Below are 13,479 nucleotides of genomic sequence, written 5' to 3'. Positions count from 1 at the left end.
GTTTGCTTCCTGAACGAAGACAAAAATGTGTGAGCCGGAAGCTAAGAAACTGTGAGCTAGCTCATGCTAACTCAGGTTAGAGGGAACGCTGGTCAGGGTCCCTCGACACCTTCCTCTGCCATCGGGACAGGTTGCAGTTCCCTCCGCAGGGACTGCTTAGACTTCCTTGTTCTTTCCTGGTGGGCTCTGCGGTCTTCCCACCCCCCTCCTCCTCAGCATCTCCAGTAAATCCAGGTGCTGACAGGATCAGCAGTCATAGTGGGCACGGCCTCAGCCACGCTCACACACACAGGTCCAGCGGCTGCAGGAAACACCCGGCCCACAAAGGGTCGCTCCTCACTGCCGGTCAGCACCCACACGGGAGCTTCAGGCAAAGAGGCCTCCAGCTTCTGGAGAAAGCTCACACAGGCTTTCTGGATATGCTGCTGACAGAACAGCAGCAAAACAGCGTTATGTCAAGTGAGAAGAGAGGGGAGAGGCCAAGACAGAGAAAAATACAGACGGGAAAGCAAAGCTCGTGGCAAAAAGCACCTTGCGCCTGTCGTGTGAGTGTCAGGAAGGTATCGGCTGTGTCTGGAAGACGGGCTAGTTTCACAGGCAATTGGATCCCCTGGGGCATTTTCAACAAGCAGCGTAACCACTTAGTATAAACCGAGAAGGAGTTGCTAGAGAGGGAAGCCTTTGAAATGCGACTTTCTCTACAGCTGCCTGATTCCAGGGCCCAGCTCGATAGCTCTGAGTCAGAGCACCTGCATGGCGTGCAGAAGGTCCCGGATTCGATCGCTGGCGGCATCGCCAGTTCACAGGCTCAGTCAGTCAGTCGTGGGAAAGACCCTTCCGCACCAGAGAGACCTGGGAGAGATGCCGCTGCTCACAGGAGCCAAGACCAGCCTCGAGAGAGCAAGGAGCTCACTCGGGAGCCAGTTTGGTGTAGTGGTTAAGTGCGCGGACTCTAACCTGGGAGAACCGGGTTTGATTCCCCCATTCCTCCACTTGCACCTGCTGATGTGACCTTGGGCAAGCCGTAGTCCTCTCAGAGCTGTTCTCTCAAGGGCAGATCTCACAAGAGCTCTCTCAGCGCCACCTGCCTCTCAGGGTGTCTGTTGTGGGGAGGGGGAGGGAGAGGAGATCGTAAGCCGCTCTGGGACTCTTACTGAAGGGCAAGGGGTATAAATCCAATCTCTTCTTCTTCTTCTTCTTCTTCTTCTTCTTCTTCTTCTTCTTCTTCTTCTTCTTCTTCTTCTTCTTCTTCTTCTTCTTCTTCTTCTTCTTCTTCTTCTTCTTCTTGCAGAACAAGGGAGCCAGCTGACTAACCAGAGGGGACAAGAAGGAGCAAGGCCACCAGCTAAGGAAGGAGGCCGGGAGCAGAGAAAATCAGCGGCCCAGAGAAAGAGAGCCAGTGAGTGGGAGGCCTTGCTCACTAGAGAAGTGCCAGAGACCCCCAGAGACCCTCACCGCAAACATGCTCTCCGGAGCCCAGGCAAACATGTACACAGACACAAGCGATACCTGCAGCAAAGGCACCCCCCCCCCGTGGAGCCGCTCAAGGGAAATCACACACCTGACAACTCTATCTGCCAAAAAACACCAACCACTTGCAGACCTGGCAGAGACAGGCAGGGAACGCGTGTGAACGCATCTGCCCCCGCGCCCCCCCCACACGTTGTTGCTGTTGTTGTTCAGTCGCACAGCTGAGTCCGACTCCTTGCGACCCTGTGGACCACATCACACCAGGCCCTCCTGTCCTCCATCGTGCGCCGGAGTTGGCTCAATTTCATGTTCGTTGCCTCGACAACACTGTCTAACCACCTCATCCTTTGCCGTCCCCTTCTTCTTTGACCTTCAGTCTTTCCCAGCATCCCGATGTCTTCTCCAGCGAGGGCTCCCTGCTCATTGGGTGGCCAAAGTATCTGAGCTTCCGCTTCAGTATCTGGCCTTCCCAGGGGTCATTTCTAGAAAAAGAGGTGCAGGAGCTCATTAGCATAACTCATTAGCATAACTCATTTGCATATGCCACATCCCCGGAAGTGTGTCAGAAGGCAACACCCACCACTCAGGCTCCACTGGACTCTTTTGGATTGCTAGCTATTGGGGGGGGGGAACGTGCAGAGCAGAGGAGGGAGGGCTTGTATCTGAATAAACCTTGGCCTTAAAGTTGCCTCTGGACTGTTTTGGACCAGGGGAGGGCTCTGCAGCTTACCTGGCTGCTTCTTGCTCTGACTGAGGGCTGCTGGGAGCAGGGGGCGGGGCGTGGTGCATGTGCCCGCCCCCTGGGCTCTTTACTGCCGGAGCTCCGCTCCTGTGCGCTCCCGCAGGAAATGACCCCTGGGCCTTCCAGGGAACAGTCAGTGTTGATTTCTTTTAGGATTGACATATACATCCCAGCAAGCATGCATCCAGAGATGCTCAAGTGTTAGCAAAACCAGTCTTCGCAAACAGTCAGACCAGCCCGATGCACCATCTCCTCTCCCTCAGTAACTACCCCCCCCCAGCTGCTCACCACATGGAAAGTACTGGGTTCGACGCATGGAGAACTCGGACTACGACATGCGTTCGGACACGTTTATTGTACTTCACAATGAGACAAGGAAAAACGGCCCTGCAAGGCCAACTATAGACACTCCCACCCGGCACACCTCTGTCCCTATTGGAGGGGTTGAATTTCCCGCCACTCCAGGTGGACTCGGATCCTGCTGAGCTGCGGACCCCTGGTGGCAGTCCGCGTACCTAACACCACATGTGACAAAGGACAGGGGCAGGAAGCTTCCCGGAAGGCTTCCACGTGGCCCTCCAGAGACCAAGCCCCTGGGAGGGACACCCGCTGGCCTCACCCGGGCCCCTCTGCTTGGAGGGCCACGGCACTGGGCTCTCTCCCTCCCCACAGCTTTTGGACTCAGAGGTGGGAAGGTCGATAATTGGACAGGAATGTTGTGTGGGAAGGAAGCCGCAGCCCCTGAAGAGTCATCACCCCCCCACGCATACCCCCCCCCCACGCACAACAGTCTGAGAGTGGATCGAGAGCGGCGGGAAACACCGTGAGGCCTGGCTGAAGGAATTGTCTCTGTTGAACCCAGGGGAAAGAAGAGAAGGCCACAATGGGTGGCGGTGTGCGTGTGGAGGAGAGATAACACGATCAGAGCCTTCAGAGAATTTCTTCCAGACCATGAAAAGTTCCCTCTGGCCTGGATTAGAAGAGGATCAGTAGGGTCTACTCACAAAGCAAAGAGGGGAGAGCCAGCTGTAAGTTAACTATGAGCGGCCAGTGTGATGCGGCAACAAAAAAGGCTAATGCGATCCACAGAAGCCTAGCATCCAAATGGCGAGACGTCATCGTCCCGCTGTAGGCTGCCTAGGTCAGGCCGCACCTGGAGTCTTGTGTGTAGTTCTGGAGGCCTCCCTTCAAAAAGGGATGTGGACGGAATGGGGCGGGGGCAGAGGAGAGCAGCGAGGGTGATTGGGGGTCCTGGAGACCAAGAAGCCCTGTGAGGAAAGGCCGAGGGGACTGTTTAGTCTGGAGAAGAGGAGGCTGAGGGGGGACAGGAAGGCTCCCTAAGTCTTTGAAGGGCTGTCCCTTAGGGGAGGGCAGGGAGCTGTTCCTGTTGGCAGCAGAGGAGAGGACTCGCAAGAATGGGTTTGAATTAAGGGCGGGAAAGTACCCGCTGGGTCTTAGGGAAACCTTTTTGACAGTCAAGAGTTGTTCAACGGTGGGATCAGCTGCCTGGGGAGGTGGCGAACTCCCCCTCGCTGGCAGCCTTCAAGCAGCGGCCGGACAAACACTTGTCAGGGATGCCCTCGGCTGATCCGGCATTGAGCGAGGAGGGTTGGACTAGATGGCCTCTAGGGCCCCTTCCCGCTCTGTGAGATTCTGTGATTCTATGACTGCCAGAGGCTCTCGGGAGTGGAGGGAGAAGCTGACTTGGTCGGAAGGAACACTCTCTCTGGGTTGGGAAATTCCTGGGGAGGGCAGGTTTTGGGGAGGGGAGGGGCGGGTCCTGTGATGCCACAGAGTCCACCTGCCCAGGCAGCCAGCCGGTTTCCTCCAGGGGAGCTGATCTCTGTTGCCTGCCCGGTGCTCGCAGGCTCCCGTCTCTGCTGTTTACGGCTGAAGGAAGAACCAGTGGGGCATTGGGGGGGGTCTCAGTCTGGCTGGCCCTGGTGGTGGGCGGGGGGGGAGCAGTGCCCAAGTTCTCCCTCGCCTCCCCCCTCCCCTCCCCGCCACCGCCAAGCCTTTGCAACAGTCGCCGTGGACCAAAGAGAGGGCCTTGGGCAAAGGCCCGAGAGGAAGGCATTAATTTCCCACGGCTTTTATCTTGGCAACTAGCTAAAAATAGGTGTGCCCCCCCCCCCGGCCCTGAGTGGCAGTTTCAAGGCACCGTCAACCTTCCAGTTCAAACGCTTCACTCTGCAGCCAGAACACCTCCGTGCTCAAGATGGATTTGCCCGTTGCGTCAGGTAATTAAATCTTTTGAACAGTCAGACGGCTGAAAACGAGACACAAAACACCCCTTTCTTGTAGTCGTTCTCGGCTGTCACTGGCAGGTGCCGGATCCCCCGTCCCTGCTCCCCGCTTTTCGGCACATACGTCAGTCCCGGAGGGACGGGGAGCTGCTCCAGTGTGGCCTCCCAGCGTGGGCTCAAGGGGGGGGGGGAGCCAGCAGGGTAGGGTAAGAACATAAGAGAAGCCAATGTTGAATCAGGGCAGTGGCCCCTCCAGTCCAACACTCTGTGTCACACAGTGGCCAAATATACCAGGTGCCATCAGGAGGTCCAGCAGTGGGGCCAGGAGACCAGAAGCCCTCCCACTGTTGCCCCCCCCCCAAGCACCAAGAATGCAGAGCATCACTTGCCCCAGAGCCCCTATCTATACCTTGTGGCTAAGAGCCACTGATGGACCTCTGCTCCATATTAAGAACATCAGAGAAGCCAATGCTGGATCAGGTCAGTGGCCCCTCCAGTCCAACACTCTGTGTCACACAGTGGCCAAAAATACCAGGTGCCATCAGGAGGTCCAGTAGTGGGGCTACAGGACACCAGAAGCCCTCCCACTGTTGCCCCCCCAAGCACCAAGAAGACAGAGCATCCCCTGCCCCAGACCGAGAGTTCCTAATTATACCTTGTGGCTAATAGCCACTGAGGGACCTCTGCTCCATATTAAGAACATAAGAGATGCCAGTGTTGGATCAGGCCAAAGGCCCATCCAGTCCAACACTCTGTGTCACACAGTGGCCAGAAATACCTGGTGCCTCCAGGAGGTCCAGCAGTGGGGCCAGGGCACTAGAAACCCTCCCACTGTTGCCCCCCCCCCAAGCACCAAGAAGACAGAGCATCCCCTGCCCCAGACCGAGAGTTCGTATCTATACCTTGTGGCTAATAGCCACGGATGGACCTCTGCTCCATATTAAGAACATCAGAGAAGCCAATGTTGGATCAGGCCAAAGGCCCATCCAGTCCAACACTCTGTGTCACACAGTGGCCAGAAATACCAGGTGCCCTCGGGCGGTCCAGCAGTGGGGCCAGGACACCAGAAGCCCTCCCACTGCTGCGCCTCTGGCTCACACATTTTTGTCTTCTCTCAGGAAGGAGGGCTCCAGAGCAAACGGATTTATGCAGTAGCGATATAGCTCATTCACAACTTTAATGCCAGGGGATCAAAAGGTAGAATTTTGGCTCACAGGACTCCGCAGCTTAGAGGGAGCGTTGCCCCCAACCTGCACTTCTCAAGGAGGCTCCACTTGCAGCCCCCATAGCGGGAACCTCTGAGCCAGAAATGCCGCCACTTCTTTGGCGATGCGACTTAATGGGTTTTATTTCGGTACAGTGGACATCACGGGGCAGAGGAGGCCCATTTGTGTACCAGCACTCGGTCGCCGGCTGTCAGAAGGGCTCTCGTCTGTCTCTGCGCTTCCCCGGCCCGGTGCTCATTTCCTCTCCAACTGGGGGTGGGGGGGTTGCTATTTCTGATCCATTTCGGGTTCAGCGTGGGAACAGCCGCCAAAGCAGCCAGCAGCCCAGAGCCACCCAGCAAGGGTGACTTAAAAGGCCGCCTGCACAGGGGGGGGGCCCCCTCACCCGCAAGCCCTCTCTCTCCATTCCAGCACAAAGGTCCTCTTCTCTCCCTCCTCCCCGGCCCCCCTGGAACAATATCTCTCTACTTGAAATATTTGTACACCCACCATGTCTAACAAAGGGAGCTTTGCCTCTGGAAAACTTACACCCAGAAGACGAAAAGAAGAGACTGGATTTATACCCCATGGCCCTTCACTACCCGAAGGAGCCTCAGAGCGGCTGACAGACTCCTCTCCCTTCCCCTCCCCACAACAGACACCCTGTGAGGGAGGTGGGGCTGAGAGAGCTCTTGACAGAAACTTCTCTTTTTCAAGAAACGCTCCGAGGGAACTTGTGACTGACCCAAGGTCACACCAGCAGGCTGCAAGTGGAGGAGAGGTGAGGAATCAAACCCGGTTCTCCCAGATTAGAGTTCACGCTCCTAAACAGCTACACCAAACTGGTTCTCAAAGGGGCTCCTGGCCCTCTCGAAGTGAGCTCTGACTCATGCAAATTCCTGCTGGGATTGATGTGGTTTGTCTTTAAGGTACCACTGGAGGACTGTCTCATTTTACACACACACACACCCCTTTGTCCAGGCTCTGCCAGAAATACCAGGTGCCCTCGGGCAGTCCAGCAGTGGGGCCAGGACACCAGAAGCCCTAACCCTAACCCTCTGGAATAGCTCTGTTTTGCAGCCTAGCCTGAAAGCCAGGCAGGTATCAGCCCCCTAACCCCTTCCAGGAGGCTGTTCCAGAGGCAGGGGGCAGCCCCGGAAAGTCTCCCAGACTTCCAGCCGAAACCAAGCCAAAGGACACAATCCCTGCCTATCCTCCTGGCTCCTCCTTTCCCTCTCTTTGCTCCTGCAATGTCCCACACGCTGTTCAAATGGCAATCCTGGGCTCCTTGCATTTACATAACAGGATCCAAAACATGTCCTTATTGGCTGTATTACACGGTTCTTCACCCATCAGGGCGCTCCACTTGTTTAGGTGGCTGTGGCTCAGAGGCAGAGCCTCTGCTTGGCAGGCAGAAGGTCCCGGGTTCGAACCCTGGCACCTCCAGTTAAAAGGACCAGGCAGGAGGGGATGGGAAAGACCTCTGCCTGAGACCCTGGAGAGCTGTAACGAGGGGCTGTGGCTTAGTGGCAGAGCCTCTGCCTGGCATGCAGGAGGTCCCAGGTTCAACCCCCAGCAGCATCTCCAGTTAAAAAGGACCGGGCAGGAGGTGACGGGAAAGACCTCCGCCTGAGACGCTGGAGAGCTGTAAAGAGGAGCTGTAGCTCAGTGGCAGAGCCTCTGCTTGGCAGGCAGAAGGTCCCGGGTTCGAACCCTGGCACCTCCAGTTAAAAGGACCAGGCAGGAGGGGATGGGAAAGACCTCTGCCTGAGACCCTGGAGAGCTGTAACGAGGGGCTGTGGCTTAGTGGCAGAGCCTCTGCCTGGCATGCAGGAGGTCCCAGGTTCAACCCCCAGCAGCATCTCCAGTTAAAAAGGACCGGGCAGGAGGTGACGGGAAAGACCTCCGCCTGAGACGCTGGAGAGCTGTAAAGAGGAGCTGTAGCTCAGTGGCAGAGCCTCTGCTTGGCAGGCAGAAGGTCCCGGGTTCGAACCCTGGCACCTCCAGTTAAAAGGACCAGGCAGGAGGGGATGGGAAAGACCTCTGCCTGAGACCCTGGAGAGCTGTAACGAGGGGCTGTGGCTTAGTGGCAGAGCCTCTGCCTGGCATGCAGGAGGTCCCAGGTTCAACCCCCAGCAGCATCTCCAGTTAAAAAGGACCAGGCAGGAGGTGATGGGAAAGACCTTTCTCTGCCTGAGACCCTGGAGAGCTGCTGCCGGTCTGAGGAGATGAGAGTGACCCTTGATGGACCGAGAGGGTCTGGTTCAGTAGAAAGCAACATGATGTGTTTGTGTAGGTGGGTCTGTAAAGTGTCATCTCTCCTGACGGGGCACAATCCCACACTCACGTCGATGCATGGTCGACCGAACAACCCCCCTTTAAGGAAGGCCCAGCTCAGGGAGCCTCCCGGGCATTGGAGGCCCAGAGGCTGGCAGGCCTCCTCCTGCGCTTCTGCCCTACGGACAGCTCTCAGAACACTCTGGGCTCCCGGTCTTCTCTGAGCAAGGAGGAAACCCCGTTTGGCTACCTGAGTTTAAACAAGAAGAAACCCAGAAGCAGCCACCGCTGGCTTGGGGGGAGAAAACCGAGTGAGCTCTCTGGGGAGCAACGCTGGGATCCGGCCACTCCAGGGAGGCCAAAGGGCACTCGCCCAAGATAAACTCTCCCTTTTGGGGAATGGGCGGAAAACAGAGTGGCGGCGGGCGGGCGGAGAAGTCCGGCCGGCTCCGCGGTGGCTTCTCGTGGGCAGAGAGCGCCCTCTGCTGGAGCTCTCCTGTGCCGCTTGCCATTCCAGCCAAGCGGCACCAGCTAGTTGGGGTGGCCGAAGGCAAGCGGGCCTTCCCAGGCAGGGGGCACTCTGCCACCCGACGCCCATCGACCAATTCAAAACCCAGCCCCAGAGTCCCTCCGTTTCCCACATGGGCATGCCAGCAGCAGGAGCTGAAAGCAGTGCTTTACGGCTGGGCACGTGTGAATTCAGCCTCAGCCAAGAGAAGAAGAAGAAGAAGAAGAAGAAGAAGAAGAAGAAGAAGAAGAAGAAGAAGAAGAAGAAGAAGAAGAAGAAGAAGAAGAAGAAGAAGAAGAATTTTTGAGGAGGAGGAGGAGGAGGAGGAGATTGGATTTATACCCCGCCCTTCACTTGGAGTCTCAGAGCGGCTTACAAACTCCCTTCCCTTCCCCTCCCCACAACAGACACCCTGGCAGGTGGGTGGGGCTGAGAGAGCTCTGACAGAAACTGCTCTTTTTCAAGGACAGCTCTGACAGAACTACGGCTTGCCCAAGGTCATCCAGCCAGGTGCAAGTGGAGGAGTGGGGAATCAAACCCAGTTCACCCAGATTAGAAGAAGAAGAGATTGGATGTATACCCCACCCTTCACTCGGAGTCCCAGAGGGGCTTACAATCTCCTTTCCCTTCCCCTCCCCACAACAGACACCCTGTGAGGCAGATGGGGCTGAGAGAGCTCTGACAGAAACTGCTCTTTTTCAAGGACAGCTCTGACAGAACTATGGCTTGCCCAAGGTCATCCAGCCAGGTGCAAGTGGAGGAGGAATGGGGAATCAAACCCGGTGCTCCCAGATTAGAGTCTGCGCTCCTAACCATGACACCAAACTGGGCCCCCACCCCAATCCCTGCTCTGGGGTATGAGCTTGGCGCTTTTGTTGACTGCATTTGAATGTGGATGTCGTGGCATCTCTCCCCGGACTCCCCTCGTCATGGCACTTTGATGCCACGGCTTCCCATTTCACTTTGAGTGCCAAAAACGGGGAGCTTCCCTCCCACCCATACATACCATTATTTGCTTAGTTTGTCACCCGATGTGGAGAATAAATGGAAAGAGGTTTCCATTTTGCTCAGGCCACGGGGCAGAGTTTGCCCTTGTGGCCACCCCAGTCCCCTTCTCTTGACCACCGAAGGATGCGTGTCCAGAAGAGAGCAACCAGGATGGTGAGAGGGCTGGAATCCAAGTCTTACGAGGAAAGGCTGAAAGAGCTGGGTATGTTTAGCCTGCCTGGGAAAGAGAAGGCTTAGAGGGGACAGGATTGCAGTCTTCAAGTATCTGAAGGTATTGGAATTTTGTGGTATTCTTATTTCTTAAAGTTAATCAGCAGAGTCAGCAGAGTATAAATGAGTCTGAGTCCATGGTAGTTTAAAATATAAAAAGTTTACAACAACCTAACATGGGTAGGGTAAACAGGATGAAAAATAACAAAGAGCTTTATTTTCTACATCCTCACATCTAGACAGACTCATGGAGACATCTTAAGTCATCCTAAGACTAATGGAGACTGGAGCTTCTTCTTGCTCTCGTACAAAGGGTCATAAAATGCTAATAGTAAGTACTCTATCTTCCAATCAGAACAACAAACTAGGTCTGACATGTGATTCAGTACACAGTATTAACCCAGTAAATACTAAATAGAAGTGTTCTAACTTGTAACATCCAACAGAAGGGCTGTCCTGTAGAAGATGGAGCGGATCTCTTCTCTCTTGCTCCGGATTGCAAGACTAGATCCGATGGGTGGAAATGACAAGGGAATCATTACCGGCTACAGATCAGGAGAGACTTCCTGACTGTAAGAGTGGTTGAGCAGTGGAACAGACTGCCTCGAGAGGTGGTGGAGGCTCCTTTGCTGGACGTTCTCAAGCGGAGGAGGCTGGACGGCCATCTTTCGGCTCTGCTCCTGCAGAGGGCAGGGGGTTGGACTAGATGACCTGCAGGATCCCTTCCAACTCTTAACATTCTATGATTCTATGATCGGCAAAGGGAAACGATTTTGCCAAGCATCTTTGGGAGCCGCAGAAGGAAATCGTGCTGGAGCTCCGCACTTCTTCGTCCTCTCCTTGGCAGCAGTCATGGCTACTGTACAGGTCAGGGCGCTTTATGAAACGATGTCGCTTAATTCCAGACACTTTCCATATTGTCAGGTGTTAGTATGCATTACACTTCAGCGGGTTGTCTAGGCTACTTTATGCATGCTGGATGATTCATATGTTTCATTGTTGTATTTCTGAATACATCTGTCAATCGTGCATGTAGATGCAATTATATAATAATGTGCCCTTCTACCAAGCCCTGCAAAATAATACAAAGCTGTGCGCTACTTTGACATTCCCTGGAACAGACCCTGTGTGCCGAAGGGACCGGGGGACCTTGAAAGCAGTGCGGCCTTCCATTTCGTGGTTGGTTTGTTTTTGCGATAAAGAAGTAGCCTTTGGCATCTGGAAATTTCCTGTGGGCCAACATGACTACCCACAAACTTCATCGAGAACAAAATAAGGACAGGGGGTAACTTTATTCCAAGCTCCAAGTACACATGGAGACCAGAACCTCTTGAAATCATTAGATCAAGATGGGTAGCCACGTGACTCTGTCTGTAGCGGTAGAAAAGAGTTTGAGAGAAAAAAAGAGCAAGAGTCCAGTAGCCCCTTGAAGACTAACACAATTTGTGGCAGGGGAGGGGCTTCCGTGAGGCACGGCTCAGTTCTTCAGAGACAGAAGAATTCAGATATCTGAAGGAGCAAGCGGTGACTCACGAAACCTCCTCCCCTGCCACAAATTGTGTTAGTCTTTAAGGGGCTACTGGACTATATGTCATTGAAGGCTTTCATGGATGGAGTTGATTAGTTGTTGTAGATTTTCTGGGCTGTATGGCCATGGTCTTGGCATTGTAGGACCTGATGTTTCAAGCTAACAACTATATTATATAAAAAACACAAATGTTTATTAGGGTGTACACATAGCTAAAACATACTGCGGTTAAAAGAAATAGTCTCAGACTTAAAAGGCTTATACGACCAATTTAGTTATTATACAAATACAATTGATGGGTAAAACCTTTTGACCTAAGGGCCATACACGTTTCGACCCCTTCGGGCCTTCCTCAGTGGTCAATATTCTAACAATTCTTCAATTTATTCTGGTGTCAAAGATTCCATTTGTCAGGATGTGTGTCACTTCCATCAAAGATAGTGGTACGAAGAATTGGTACGGCTATCTATGGCCTACTATACAAACTTGTAGCAATTGCAAAAGCATATAAGAAAACAACATCTGGATATCTATATCTATCTATCTATCTCTATCTATCTATATATATATATAAAAATTTTATGCGTGTCTTTCTGGATGTGTGTCATTGTAATATAAAGAATATTGACCACTGAGGAAGGCCCGAAGGGGCCGAAACGCGTATGGTCCTTAGGTCAAAATGTTTTACCCATCAATTGTATTTGTATAATAACTAACTTGGTTGTATAAGCCTATTTGTTGGAGTTTCAAGTTGCTTACACTTCAGTCATTACAGAGTTAAATGATGTTTTTAGGAAACAGGATGTTACCTTACATAATGTATTCTACAGCGGGAAAGTTTGAGGGAGTTGCTTAGCCTAATGAAGTGACCTGTAACCTTTGTATTGGTCAACTAACAACTTGCTTGTGGAAATGCTTTGATCTAGCATTCATGTATTCACAAGCTTTATGGCTCTTTGTGTGAAACAGTCAGGAAGCCCTTGCTAGAAGCCAAGATAGAAAGATAGAAAGATGTAGCTCTTAGCAAGTAGTACTGAAAGTGACTGTAAGCATGTAAACTTTTGTTTTATTCCTTTTATCCAAAGTACCCTACCCGTGCTCTATTTTGTTTTGTAGTAAAGATATTTTTCTTTTAAGTAATGTGACTCTTGTGTTTGCAAAACGACCATCGATCTTGAATCTCAGAATCCCAACACTTTTAAGTCTGAGACTTAGACTATTTATTTTAACCGCAGTATGTTTTAGCTATGTGTACACCCTAATAAACATTTGTGTTTTAAATATAATATAGTTGTTAGCTTGACCCTCTTAGTTCACAGCTGATTTTGGGTTGAGTTCCCCCCCCCCCAGTTTTTGTACCTGACGTTTCGCCAGCAGCTGTGCCTGGCACCCTCAGAGGTATACAGCTGCTGGCGAAACATCAGGTTAGTGGTATGCCAAGACCATGGCCATACAACCCGGAAAATCTACAACAACTAAGGCTACTGGACTCTTGCTCTTTTCTCTCGGAAACATTGCCCCTGAGAGCGTTCACACACAACATCTCACAAAGCACAAAGGATCCTTCACAGCCCCCCACCCCAAACACGTGCACCATTTCCTCCCCTCTGGATATCTACATCAACTCTTGCACTCAGTCCAAGCAGCTGAATGCACTCAGATTTCCTTTAGCAGAGTGGGAAAACAGAGACACCCCCCCCCCAGGGCACCACAGTTTGGAGATGCCCGTGTGGAGCAAGGAAGCATTGCCTTAACTGAGCCATATTACTGGCCTATCTAGCCAAGGGTTATCAGCAGCCTAGAGAGAGAAACGGCCTGCTCCTTCCAGAGGGGTTCCTTGGAATGGCTCCTCACTTTTCTCTCTACCGAATTGGACAGGGGTGCCAAACTCATGGCTTGCCCAGGGCACCCAAACTCTTCGCAGGGTTGCAGTTCTGCAGGGAGGGGGAGATCGGATGCCACTTCCTCAAGTCTGGGTGGACCAATTTTTTAAAATGCTATTTTTATTTTTATTTTTTACATTTTTAAGCCCTGGAATGCAAACCGTCAGGCACACAGTTCCAGGAGATCAACAGAAGAAGAGAAGCGCAAGGAACGGAGGGGGAAAGGGGGCAGGTGTTTCCTTGAGTGCCGCTTCACACAAACATTGACAAGGCTCAAAAATGCCCAGTCCCAATTCTGGAAAACGTGAAACCAAATCTGAACACAGATCCCTTTCACTGGTCCCAGCCAGGCCGGGGCTCTCTCGTGATCCCAGAGCCTGACAGAAACACACAGGCCCCCCC

This window comes from Gekko japonicus, unplaced genomic scaffold, assembly GCF_001447785.1.
Source record: "Gekko japonicus isolate JY-2015 unplaced genomic scaffold, Gekko_japonicus_V1.1 scaffold894, whole genome shotgun sequence".
Classification (NCBI taxonomy): Eukaryota; Metazoa; Chordata; class Lepidosauria; order Squamata; family Gekkonidae; genus Gekko; species Gekko japonicus.
This window is presented reverse-complemented; position numbering follows the sequence as displayed.